The following is an 11,292-nucleotide window of genomic DNA, read 5'->3' as shown; positions in this document are numbered from 1 at the left end:
AAGAGATGCAGGCCTGAAGATAACATTGCCAGAAGCAGCACTAACTTTATGTGCTGCCACCAGTAAAGAAGTTACAGAGAGAACGATTCCTTATCCACCTCCCTCTGTTTTTTATTGCATGTTGTTTGGACACAAAGCTGCAAGACTTCCAGGAGGATCTTCCAGAAAGGGGCTTCCAGATCCTCTTCTGCTGCAACTGATGCATCTGCACTCCTCCTAACTCTGTGTCTTTTTGCCTCAAAGCAGAGAGAGCACCTTGCCTTTAACCTGAGCTGCAGGCATGCTGTCTCAGTCCCCATTTTATTTAATCAGCTCAGGAAATCTATAGAAAGTATTCTGTTATCTAATAAGAATGTCATATGGCCATCATCCACAGAATATAAATCAATAAACTTTCCCTAGCAGCAATTTATCACTCATCATATCACAGAGCAATTCACTTAGTGTTATAACTAATGGCACAAAAATATAAAGTGAGCACAATACAACCATGAATAATGGCCCAGACCAAACTATTTTATAGTGGAAAAAAAATCCCACCATAGAGTTAGCTTTCTCTAGCATCCAGGAAGAAAATCCTTAAGTCAGGTAAGGACCTAACTATTACCAAGTTAAACAACATGAATATTGAAAACCTTGCTTTACTGTTCTTTCAGACAGGAGATTCCTGACTTTTTACAGCAACTAGTTACTTAGTTTCTTAGACATAAGTCTACAGTAACATAAATATCCAAAGTGGCATAATAAATTGAAAAAAATTCTACTAAGTTATTAATAGACACAGAGTATTTCTGTGTCTTTTTTGGGTGTACCTGAAAAATCTATCTCAATGAGAATAAAAATATGTGCAATCATCCAAAAAATCAGAAAAGTTCACTGCTGTAACTTTTTTTCTTCACTTTTCCGCCTGTGCAGTTCCCTTATTACAGTGTTGGTAAAACATTAGGTAAAGTCTCATTATTAGAACATTTTGCCAATTTTTCAGGTACATTTTCAAATTTACTTTCCATTAGTTGACAAAACTAGTAATTTCCCCAACTTTAACTGAAAATTAGAGATTTCTCAAGTGGCTTACTTAATGGGCAGTGGTGTTACATCTGCTTCTTCAAGAAAACTTAGTTCCACTTTCCTGTGACCACTGTCTGACCTCTCTTCATGCAGGTTTCCACATTTAAAGTTGTTACTGGTAATACGCTAAACTCCCTTCTACCGAACAATGCTAAAGATCAATCCAATGTTAGGGAAAAGCATAAACCAACCCATGCTGGCTAACAGCAGATCTGATTTTGTTTAAAGGGCTCAGGCCTTTCTTCAGTCTCTTAAGAAGGGAAGGGATCACCAGTAGGACTGATTTCCTTCTGTTTTGTATACCACTGTCAAATACCTTTCAAAGTGGCAACTCTGAATTAGTTTATAACTTGATATTTCTTAACCACCTCTCCATGAACATTAAGAGGATAAAGCACACTGAATTATGTCCTTCACTGATTTCTGGAAGTCTTGTGCATTCTATGCCATGGGAGCTAGCTGAAAACATTAATAAAATCTTTGTGTTTTCCACTCTTCCACAATTCAAGAGTCTTTCTAAGGAATTCTGTTCTCATAAATGAGAGAGGAAGAGAGACAGAGACAGTTATGAGACACAGACAGTTACGACAGATAGACAGATTTTTAGGATGGATACTTTTAGTAATAGACTTGACAATAAACAGTTGCATTTATGTGAATATCCAAAACATCCATATTGGAGCAGATGAAAGCCCCATTAACCTTCTCCCCAGTAGTGACTGGGAGTGAATGTTTATGGAAGAGAATAAAAATAGGGCAATCAGTGGTGTTAAGCTATATAAGGGCAAACATGCCATTGTGTTTAATAAACAGACCTATCTTCCATTAGCTACTTAATCTCATTTTGAACCAATACATACTTTTGGGCTCTATGACATTCTGTGCTAATGAGTTCTACAGTTTAGTTTTGCATTAGATGGGAAAAAAATACATACTTTACACATACTGCCTCATCAATATTTGGGAGCCTATTATTCCCTGTGAAATAGTGAATCATCCCCTTTTCAACAACGGTGTACCATCCACGGATTATGTTTACATTCCTAACAGTCATCTTTCCAAAGTAATATACAAACATGCATAGAATCATGGAATCATAGAATCATGGAATGGTTTGGGTTGGAAGGGACCTTAAAGATCATTTAGTTCCAACCCCCTGCCATGGGCAGGGACACCATGCATACAACAGGAATATTAACTAGTCTCCTTGAAACTTACACAACTTACTTAAACAAGTATCTTAATATTTTTCATCAGGTCATGAAAGCATAGCAGTATACTATGTACTAGTCAAACTGAGGTGTCATATGATATCACTTTCTTTTCTTTCTTCTCCAACTTTTTACTAGAAATTTTAGCCATGAAATATAGAAAACATAATCTTACTCACTGTGCCCTTCTAACATTCTAAGTGACTTTCTCAAGGGGATGCAAATGGAAACTTGAAAATGCACAAATTATTCAGTTATGATGTCTAAGTAGCCACTTTTCATCTTTTAAATAAAACAGGATGTTCACATACCATGTAGATCTGCTGTTACAGTGCAGTGGCCTTTTAACTGATTCATCTGCAAGAATACAAATGCTCAGTAAACATGAATGATAACTGTGTTAGTCATCTGCCATTATCAAGTAGAGTTTCCCTTCCCCAGAAGGTGGGGAGCAAGAAGAATGCCACACTCAGCTGATTGTGTTGCAGTTGGGCACCCTTGGACTTAATTTCCCAGCTACTCCAACCCATTCTACAGTTACATCATTTAATGGACATGCAAGTTTACAACAGACTGTGTCCTAATTTTTGGGCATGGGGGGAAGGGCAACAAAACAGCCTGTGCTGTGGTTATGAGATGAAAACAGGTCAGTGATTCAACATTTTCTGACAAAGTGCTGGGTGAGCAATCTTAATGGGCAGTCAAGATGATGGTAAACCACAGGACAGATTTTTAGGTTTGATTAAGGACTGTAAATCTAGTGGATCCTCTCTCCAAAGACTGCCTGTGTGGAAAGGGAATACCCGGATGGCCAAGGAAAAGCATTCAACAGCATTATAAAAAAACAGCAACATGTCTGGGTCACACATTCATATTGGCTGATTTCCAGTTGGCAGAGCAACTCTATAGGATCTGAAACAAGAGTGCATCAGAACAGCCTACATCAATGACTGAAACAGAGGAATGGAAAGATGGCACAGAAATACTGTCTTCTCCATTCAGTGCAGTGCCAGGCACAGCTCTAGTGTTACTGCAGAAATCTCAGCTGCACTTGTGTTTCCATCTTTTCATTTACCTCTGGGTTGAGCCTGCTTTTAGAGCAGGTCCAGTAACACTAGTAGTACCTTGCATGTTTTCCACCATTATCCAAGCAGATCTGCCTGGATTCAACATCTGTGGCTCACTCTACCAGGGTCCTGGTAATTGTTAACAAAAAGCCCTGCCAGTCTTCACACAGAGATAGTGTGTTTAACATTTACTATTACAAAAAAAGCATAGTGTCCAAAAATAAGTATGTTAAACTAAAGAAGTGTTTGCAGAATATCCAACTTAACATGCGGTTTTCACCTAGCAGAAAAGACAAGGATGGCTTAACTTCCTTACCACTCCACAGGAGCCTGTAGGAGACACTGACTTCCCTTCAACAGGAAGGAAAATGAGCTCACCTCTCAACATAAAATCTGCTCCACAGTTCATAGCCCTTGTGATCTGCTGCACCCCATCACTGGCAATGCAAACTATTCAGTCTGGCAGGAACCTAGAAGTTAGGAAGCCCAAAGGAAATAATTTGGGCCTTTGCCCTTTGTCTACCCTGAAGTGTTTACCAAGGCATGTCCTAGATTGACTCAGTGTTTTTCCTTCCTGTTTTTCTAAGAGGCTGCTATTAAGCTAAGCCCGTATAGCCATACAGTCAGTTCTAAATAACAGGGTCATAAAACTTAAAGAACTTACTACAGTCCAGACCAATTGCTGGTTTTACGTCATGAACACTCCTAAACATAGCACAGGAAATCTTCCTTCTCCCCTCCTCCCCACCCCACGCATAGGTGGCAGCTACATTGATCAGATTCCCAGCCCTGACAGTTAAAAAAAGAAGATAGCTTCCAAAATTAAAATTACCTCCTTCAGCAATGTGAACACAGTCACACTAGTTAAGATGTAACTCTATACTAGTTACCTGCATGACATATACTGAACCTAAAAGCAAATTTTGAAAATAGATCTTTTAAAAATACACCAAAAAAAAAAAAAAAAAGAAATTCTGAGAACAAAATCTTTGCTATATTGGGATCACCATTTGCTTTTTTAGCTTGTCAGAGACAACTGAGTTTAACAGAGAAAAGCATGATCTACTGCTGGAGTTTGTCTAACAATAGAAAAGCTAAAAATACAATGCCAATACTTTAAAATTCTGCAGAAACTGTCTTTTGAAAAACACCCTACCACAATGGATCAGTTCCAAACTGCAAGCTCAAAGCACAAGACTTTAGCACCATCAGTGCTTTTCCTTATAGACCATATCAGACCACGCAGACTAAAATTTAGTCTTGTGAACCTAAATTTAGATTTTAAAAGCAGATACAAAATTCTGATTCAGCCTATATATTTCAATTGTACATATTCCATTGGGTCAGACTATCGAGCTATAAACCAGGGAAATTCTAATTACATTAGTCCAGAAATGAAGGAAAAGTTGAAATCATCCTGCTGTTGAACGAACTGTAGACAACAAGGAGGGCATTAAGCAGATCAGCTCATCAATAATGGAATATGGAGACTTTCAACACAAAGTAGGTCAGTGGTACATATTCCTATTTTACCCTTGGATAGTCACTCAGCAGCCTACTCACAGTGAACTCAAACAGGCTCATTTCTCTTCTTACAAGACAGCCTTCAGCATCACAAAGTTTACCAAATCCTCCCATCCCTGTTCAGAACTCGTGATCTGAAAATGCATGGGGACTGAAGCTGGGCAGCTGAAGGCGGTCATCCAGGCAGGTTGTGCTGAGAAGTGCATTGATAGTGCTTATTCTGTATCAGCTGGGGGTGTGTAAGGAAAGAAGCCTGTGTGGCTGCTGAAAGGGTCAATTCTGCATAAATTTAATCCTGATTTGCTGGATTAAATGGAATGCCTCCCATCAACAGACATTGCAGAGACTGTTGCAAATCCACAGAGATTTTTCCAGAGAGTGGGTTCTAAATCAATACCTAACACAATGGAAACATAACATTTTGAGATACTTATATGAAGCAATACTGATAGCTGTGTTACTTTTGGTTATTTGACTAAGAAAATACCAAGAGAAGAACGGAAATGTACTATTTTGGAAGTCACACTTTTCAGAAGAGGCTATAACGAATGAACTTGAATAATTTCCGTTAAAGGAAACTTCCTCTTTCTTCCTCTTTTTCAAATTGTGGCTGAAGGGATATAAGCAGAAAGCTGCCCCGTCAGCCTACCAAATACTTGCTGAGTCTGTGCTGAAAAAATTTCAAAGCTGATAGAAAAGGATCTGTCCAGTTCAAAGTCAACATCATCCAGCCCTGCAGGAGAGTAGGACAAGTGGAAATATAATTGTCTATTCACAGTTCAGGGTAACCGTGACACCCAATACCTTTAGTAAGAATATTGTTGATTGATTAACAGAAACATGCAACAGGGTTAACAACCAGCCAGGACATCTGATAGCCAAAGGCCATGTAGAAAGCCAAACAGATTATCACTCCCTGAAAAGATTTAATAGGTGTTATTTTTACTGCAACCAAACTAAATAGGAAAAGCAAAATCAAACAAACTTATCATTTCTCTAGGGCTACACAGATGGTGACATCTCAGTGTGGCATACCACATATAGTAAGACTGAGGGATTCAATAGCATAATAATTATAAAAGACCAGGTATTAGTCAGTCTTCTGGTAGTTTCAACTGTTAAATAACATTTTTATTTGGGTTAGCATGAGCACCAGCTAATACAGACCACATCAGTTGTTCTCTATTGATTAATTTCACTGATAGTATCATAGTTATATTCAGAGAAAACAAAGTATATTCCTATCTCCTAAATTATACAAAACATTCCTCGTTACTTCTGTTAAATCAAAACGTTTATTGGAAAACACGTCCAAAATGAATAAATACTCTAGAACATAAAAATTTTAAGTCTAATATATTTGCTGCCCCAGGGCACTTTTCATTTGTTCTCCTCACTCTTTTTAACTGAACAAGTAATTTATGTGAGTAATGAAAATAATCTTATTGTGCAGCTTTTAATCTATTATTCAACAGCTAAAAGGAAAGTAAAAATCACCCTTTCTATCAATAATTCAGCTTAGTGCTAATGCAGCTATTCAGCTGCCCTCCTCAGCAGGGTCTCATACATTTTTAACGCTTAGGCTCTTTGTTAGGAGGTCAAATGTGTGAGTTGTGGTTAGAAACACAGTTACCAAGTGTGGGAAGGTCAACTAAAGAAAATATTCCTATTGCCAACAAAACAAATTAGACCGAAAGGACTGTAAAGGAGAACTGCACGGTAGGGTCCTCAATGCCCAGCTGCCAACGCTTCCCTGACAGCCCTGGCTGGTAAAGAACCTGGATGTCTCGGTGGTCTCGGCAGTCCCAGTGAACTGCCAAACACACTTCAGCCAGCTTTGTCTGATGGTGTGACACAGTATGTGTCCTAATTCAGCTTCTCCTGCAGTTACTGTTAGTCTACCTGGATCCAAATCCAGATGCTGGGACTGGTGCTCTCTCCAGAGCACTGTAGACAAAAGTCAAGAAATCTTCTTCAATAAGAGGAAGTAAAATTCATTTGTTCCTGATAGTGTAAGCATTCATGTTAAATCTGGAATTGTTCCAGATGGAAAATTAGGCTTGTTCCTCTGTGTGTCACATCACTGCTTCATGTAGATTTCCGTTCCAGTGAAGCTTGGCAAAATCTTATACAGATCTATGTAATGGCTGCTTGCTACCAAAACCGTATCACAATTGGCCTTATAAATACACCAAAGGTGTAAAAATGAGCAGGACTTCATAAGCTATAGCATCAAGGTCAGTTGACCATAAAGAACATTCTGTCAAGAGTCAATTTCAATTTCAGTTTTGCAAAATCAAAGAATAAAGATCATGTAATTATTTCTGTTGCTGCCATGCCCACATATTCCAGACTCAGATGTCTGACTTCTTTCCCCTTTACTCTCCTTCTCCTCTCATGCTAAGTGCTGTATAAACAAAGATCAGTTTTTGCATCTGTACTACAAAGAGCTGGAAATGGTGTCTAGAAATGACAATGCAAAGCAAACACCCACAGATGGATGCAGACAGATGGCAGAATACAAGGAAACAATGAGAGACTAACAATTGGCCCATCAGAAGTGGAGGTGCCATCTAGTGTAATCATACTTTTGGGGATGGACTTCCAAACACAAGAAGCCCCATAGGACAAAACATAAAATTTCTTCTTTGGACATGTAACAAGGAGACAATGCAGACTGGTATTGTTGACTAATGATAAATAAGAATCAATATTTAGGTAGACTAGGATACAACTGACAGGATAGTCAGTCAGAAGTCTTGGAAGGGAGGTCAACCACCAAATGATGGATGTTACAGAGTAAGAGAAAAGAGGGAAAATAAACAAAGCAACAGCTATTTGGGTTAGTATAACCAGACAGAAAAATACTGTCTTTGTGACCACATTCTGAGTGGATATGAACAGGCAAGACTGACCTTATCAAAGCCAGAGGAAAGGGAAATTTTTATACCTCAGAAGCAAAACGAACAGAATATGAATTAGACCCTTACTCATATGGATAAAAGGATCTTATGCACAGAACAGACCAGATGCAGACACAGTCTGGAAGAGAGAACACAGAGAGAATTTAGAGTCAAAGAGCACTGCAGTGATTTGCACAGCATAGTGAGCTGCTCCCAGCAAAAGAAAAGGAGTTGGCTCGGGAAAATTAATTGCAAACATACTTAGACCAGTTTAGTACTTACTAATGATTACTGGGGTCTTGTTTGCTGAGCCTAACTTTAACAAGTCAGCAAATATGCCACAGACGTGCAACACAAAGATGACACAGGATTCACTGCAATCCAGACTGACTGCCCTGCAGACACAGCCAGCTTGTACTTAGCAATCAATGAGCCAGATGCAACCATAACACTGCTAACTGCCTGTAAATTATATCTTTTTTTTTAAACTGAAGAATTTGAGAGACTGTATTGCATTCATTACCATTTCAATCAGCAGTAGCACAATGCAACACTGACAAGATTCAAATGACTATCCGATATAAATAATCTGAAAGGCTCATGATAGCTAGGGGAAGAGATTATTTACAGACTATTTTATTACAGAATTCCTATTTGGCAAAGATTTTCCACATGTGAACTTGTCCCATGCATCTGACACAGGTCTGTGCAGGCAGCTCCTTCATAAAGAGAGATAAGAAAAGAAGTAAGGGTGAGGAAAGCATAACAGAGGCATGGAAAACTGATTTTCAGAGTGTCTGTGACCTTGACTCAGAGGGTGAACATGAGCTGTGAAGTGAACAATGAGGATGGGAACAAGCTGCAGACAGCAAAACTGCAAACTTTGTTTGGAATCAGAGATTACAGACAAATTCTGACAGCCTGACCCTGCCTACATAATCAAGCACATTAAGCATGTGATGATATTTTAACTCGCAGGGACAGTTGGGTACTTACAAAGGCACAAAAGAGCTCAAGCGTGATTTCTCTCAGAGATAATATTTTAGAAGGGTGTTATTCAAGTCACTTGTGATGAAAAAGGAAAAAAAAGGAAGATAAATTTCTACACAACATATCTGTTATTTTATCACATTGTGATAATCCCATTTGTTCACATGCTCACAAAAGATTTCCAATAATTCATCCTCCGGTCTGAAATTTTTTAGGATGGGTCTGCAGAAATTAAAAGATTCAACAGATGTAGTCATGAAGGCAGAGAAAAACACTGGTCTCTGGTAAACTACACGTGACGCATTTAAGAAAGGCAGGGAAGAGTGGCTGCCTAGTATTTGCAGTTTGTCACTGAATTACGGGGACAGATACGAACTGATCTGAACAGCTTGTTCAGAATGGCAGAACAACCAGGAACCACATTACTAATACATGACTATGTTTCTCCAGGAAGAAACAGTTAAAGAGGCTCTGTCTTCTTTGTCTTTCTGTGCCTTTTCTGTTGTGTAGCTAGGGGAAAGGAGGGACTAGCAGGTTAAGATAGGTCCACACTCTTTGTCAGCACAGGTATTATGTATTATAATACTATGCAGTATATTATGCTGGCACAGCATTCTAAGGCAGATGCAGCTTATAACAGCAAAAAAAAGTTTTTACAGTATAGCTTCTTGATTCCCTGGGAGTTACAAGTAGTTTTTTTTTACCCAGGTGGCTTCTGGCAACATAGTGTTTGTCAGGTCACACCCCAGCCTGCTGATCTGTGCACAACTGCCTCACAGCAACATCTGTAGTGCAGTCCTGGCCTCTGAGATATGGAGGAACCTCTGCTCTACCTAGAAAAAGCTGCTTTGGCTGTAGAGTGGCATACAAAGGCTGGAGAAGGACAGGGAGTATGCCCTGGATTTTTTTCCTTTTTAAAGCTCCTTTTGACTCAGGCTGAGAATTTGAGGTCTACAAGCAAGCAACAATGCAGTGTTCAGAGTTATAATGTTACATAAAGCACTGATTTACAACATCAAGATCCTTTGTCCCTTGTGCAGAGTTCCTCTTAACTCACAGGGCACCACCACGGCTGCACTCTTTCTATGTGGGTGCTCAGCCTTTAGCAGGACTGAAATCCAACCTAGTATTGCCAGAAGTATTGGAAGTTTCCTGTACAATGTGCTTCTGAATAGAAACCATAGTACTTACTTTCGTTGGTACGCAATAGTGTGCTCAAGGCACTATTCAGAAATGACATACGTCCTGAGAAATTGAGGTGACTGGGAAATGAAAACTCTTCCTTCCAAAATATTTTGTTGTAAAAAATTGGACCAATTCATTATTACAGTATTTTAAAACCATATTTTTAATGGAAAGGGAGTTTCTTACCATCTCCATGGCAGACCACTGAGAGATCATCTGTCTGTTTTGTGTCTGCTGCTTATGATCATTCCTGTTCTACTAATTGGCAAATCTTCTAGGCAGTGAAGCATTTTTCCTATTTTCCTAGGAGGGTTTATTTTGTTCCAGTGAAACTGAATTTTCACAAAGAATATTTAAACTTCTGAAAAGTAGTGTATCCCCCATCTGAAAATCATTCTGTCAGAAAATTCCCAGCTAAATTCTAATCTGCACAACCAGCTGGAGCAATTAGCTCTGCATGATGATGCTAAAGCAGAGCTATTAAATAACCTTGACATGAAGGTTACAGCAATTCAATGGCCAGGCTAGACAAAGAATGCTTCTGGGCATTCCCCCTGCCTCAATTTTCCTTTCCCAGTGCCTATGTAAATTAAGTTCACTAGCTTGTCTTTTTTTTTTTTTCTTTCTTTTTTTTGGGGGGGCGGCTGGGGTGGTGTGGTGAGGGGTGGGCATTGGAGTCTCTATTGCTCTCTTAACTGATGCAGTTATTGGAGTTATTAGGCTTCCAGTCGTGACTTCCGTGATTTAGATTCTCCCCCTCCTGTTCCCCTTCAGCTGCAATCAGCACCCTTTTCTCCTAGCTTGGGGAGTCCATATTAGCCCAATCTTCCTTCAGATACATTGTTAACTTCACTCATCTAATCACTCTCCGTTCTGAGGCTGATAACGCAGACATATCTTCGCCCCAGATGAGAGGAGAAACCTTATAATGCCCTGCTATAAGATTCTTCATCTGAGTCCCTTAAGGGACCAGTGGCCCTATATTCTAACTTGCCCCTGACATTAGTAACTCCCAAGACACTCTTCTCTCCAGCAAAGGCTACATCAAATATTTTTAAACAGATTTCCTTAGGCACGTGAGCAACTGATCTTGCAAAACATCCCTTCTGGCCTTAAAGGGACAGTGTTCTGCTGCAGTGAACAAAATATTAGAATATGTTCCTTAGGTAACCTCTAAAAAACTTTATGATGCAAAAACAAAAATAAAAAAAATTAAAGCATGCACAACGAGGATTAGAAATCCAACTGATAAAAGAAAATATTACACTAGAAGTAAGAAAAATCTTCAAATGTGCTTGTAGGAGAATGGAGCTGAGAGTCAGGACATCACTGAGATTATCCCAC

The sequence above is a fragment of the Pterocles gutturalis genome, unplaced genomic scaffold (genome assembly GCF_000699245.1).
Source record: "Pterocles gutturalis isolate BGI_N339 unplaced genomic scaffold, ASM69924v1 scaffold23041, whole genome shotgun sequence".
Lineage (NCBI taxonomy): Eukaryota > Metazoa > Chordata > Aves > Pterocliformes > Pteroclidae > Pterocles > Pterocles gutturalis.
Note: the sequence above shows the minus strand (reverse complement) of the source record.